This window comes from Glycine max, chromosome 1 (assembly GCF_000004515.6).
Source record: "Glycine max cultivar Williams 82 chromosome 1, Glycine_max_v4.0, whole genome shotgun sequence".
In the NCBI taxonomy this organism is placed as follows: domain Eukaryota; kingdom Viridiplantae; phylum Streptophyta; class Magnoliopsida; order Fabales; family Fabaceae; genus Glycine; species Glycine max.
The window spans coordinates 44,383,477-44,386,611 of record NC_016088.4 but is presented as its reverse complement, the minus strand read 5'-3'; the positions used below and the strand labels follow the sequence as shown (position 1 = coordinate 44,386,611).

Below are 3,135 nucleotides of genomic sequence, written 5' to 3'. Positions count from 1 at the left end.
AAAGCATATTTTGGACAGCCGAAATCCGTCAAAACCTAAAAAAAACCGCCGGTAATTCAATATTTCCGACAGACCAAAATCCGTCAGAAAAATGATCGTAGGAAATTTTAACCGATGGATTTTTGTTGTCCATCAAAAATTTCTAAAGGAAATATCCATCAGAAATGCTATTTTATATAGAATTGTTTATTTCATTGTTTTTCATTTTTATAGTTTATCATCGATCATTTAGCAATTTTTTTTATTTATATTATTTAATGTCAAAACTTGAATTAACACATACATGTAATGAATGAAATACTCAAATTTATAAATCCAAAACAAAGTGTAAAATAGATCATTAAGTTAAATTGAAAATAAATGTAAAAGAAAAATTCAATGTAATATGTCAATAGTGATTGTTAATAGTAATTTTGTGTTGCTAACTCAATAATCAAAATAGTCATTGCGAGAGTGTCTCTACTACTCATTATGTTATTGCTAGTCGTCTGCTTGGTCATTGTCTTGTTGCTGGAACTAGTCCTACTGTTGCTGGTCATGATGTTGCTGGTGGGATTGTTGATGTTGATGAATAATGTTTCGCACTTCAGGAGGTAGGAACTAAAGGACAACTGACTGAAATTCACACATTTATTCCTTTGATTGACGAAACTCCTCCCTTGGTCGGTTAATCTTTCCGGCATCTTGAGCGCAACTGGAAGATCCTTGCGTATGTTGCATGAAGTTTTCATTTTCAAATTCATAAGTACGAGCAAGGTCTCCAATGCCATAAATTTGTCCCTTACGCTTTGGTCCCCCAACTGCAACCGACACCAACTCATAAGTCTTTGTTCTTCAGCAGGGTCTACAGGAATGTGTTGTGATTCACCAACACTTGATGCAACATTAGACCTAACTTGAGATAGTTTAGCCTCAAATTATTCATGTCATTCATAAATAGTTATTATTTCATAAATATAATAAATATTTTAAAGAATAAAAAAAGATGCAAGATAATGGTCTCACATGTGTCTGCCTAGATCTATCATCAACAAATTGACCAGTATCCTTTCGTAAATAAGTTTACTAAGAGACCTCATCTATGTATACAGATCGACCAAGCTCCTATGACTATTAACAAACATTATAAAATAAACATTAAGTAATAAATTAAACAAGTACAAAAAAGTATGTATTATAATTTTAATATACATACCAAGCGAATGGTGTGATCCTGCAAGCTAATACAACCACCTATATGCATACAACCACCCCTTTCATATGCTCGATATTTTTTTTTTTTGCCTGCCCACACTTGGAACGATACTCAAGTGCATTCCAATGTGATAACAGATCATTCCAAACATGATCTTCAATCCAATATGACATTTTATTTTCATTTCGGACATCCTTAAATATCTCAGAAAGTCTATGAGAGGCTTTTGAGTTAAAAGCTTTCTTAATTTCATTCTCTTCCTCAGGTCTCCAAACCAATTTTCTCTAGAGTATGAAAAAGTTATGAAATGGTACATAGTTAGAAAAAAACCAATTTTACAATTTCAGATCAAATAAAACAAAATCAGCATTACTATCAATTTCAACCATTGAACTAATTCATTAACAGAAGGATAAGTTACCTTAAAATGCTGGAAATAAAGTTCCTCACAATCTTTTGGAATTGCTCCCCATGTAGGCCAAGGGTGACCAGATTGTTGCCTAATGAACAAAGTAACAGCTTTTGTCGCAACCTTAGATGGATGAAACCTAAATAGAAAAAATAATTCATGAAAAAGTAAAAGATCAAATGATGTATGACATATAATGATAATTATATAAATTTTGTAATACTTATGCTCCATAACAACCATTGAACTAATTCATTCATTGAAGGATAAGTTACCTAAAAACACTGGAAAAAAAGTTCTTGACGATCTTTTGGAATTCCTCCCCATGTAGGCCAAAGGTGACCAAATTGTTGCCTAATGGACAAAGTGACAGCCTTTGCCGCAACCTTAGATGGATGAAACCTAAATAGAAAAAATAATTTGTGAAAAAGTAAAAGATCAAATGAAGTATGATATATAATGATAATTATAGAAATTTTGTAATACTTACGCTCCATCGATAAGTGTAACATAGGAAGATCATTAAGGGGAGGTCTTCCATGGCCAAATTCAGAACATCTTCATCAATAAGCATGTTGGCTATAGTCGGGTATGGGGATGATGTGGATGTAGGTAGCAGAGACAATCCGCGTGCATCAATCAAGGATGGGGATGGTGTGGATGTAGGTATCGAGGACGGTCCATGTGCATCAAGATGTGATGGAGATGGTCTAACTTCAGTCAGAGGTGGAGATGGTGTAGATACAACATCAGAAGATTTGACTAGCATAGATACAGTAGACGAAGATGGGGTAGATGATGTCAAACTATCTCTAGGTGGTAGTAGTCTAACCACATCATTTTTTCTTCCCACTTGTCCCTTTCCCACTAGATTCATGTGACAGGGGTCGAGGAGGGTCCGCACCACCTGATGACATATGTATATATAGAAAAATAATATTATAAATAATTAATCAAATAGAATATTAGGATGAATAAAAATTACATTACTAACAAAATTTCATTTCACACCAAAAATAAAATACACTAATAAAGTGTTCAAATATTACAACAAAACAAAAATGTCACTAATAACAAACATTATAACTAAGTAACAAATAACAATGTCTAATCCTCTTCAAAATCGTAAACTTCAAAGTCATCTTCTAATTCCCCTTCATTGTCTTGTTCAATATTGTTTGATTCTCCATTCAAATGATTTGATTCTTCTTCGTTTTTCAATAAACTAGTAGGGTCTACTTCTTCAACACCACCTCTTAAATCTTGCAATCCAGAAATACCTTCAACTTCAATGACTTCATTGACATGTGACATTTCCTCTACTTGGTAAGGTACATCATTTTGTACATTATTGGATTCTATGTAACCCCTTGGCTTCCTTTTAATTGCAACACACCAACCACGCTTGTCCTTTCTTGTTGTCGGATATGACACATAATACACTTGCCTTACATTATGTGCACTGATGAATGGGTTAAATAGATTATATCTTTTATCCATTTGAATTTCCACAATGCCATATTTAGTATCA

At 33.2% G+C, this 3,135-nt stretch overlaps 1 long non-coding RNA gene across 1 annotated transcript; it reads right to left on the bottom strand.

The window, feature by feature from the left end:
• Positions 1-406: 406 nt before the first annotated feature.
• Positions 407-2,575, bottom strand: LOC121173650 (uncharacterized). Its single transcript, XR_005888911.1, has 3 exons — positions 2,095-2,575; positions 1,880-2,006; positions 407-1,743 (listed from the first exon to the last, which is right to left on the bottom strand). It is a non-coding gene; the product is annotated as an uncharacterized lncRNA (long non-coding RNA).
• Positions 2,576-3,135: the final 560 nt, after the last annotated feature.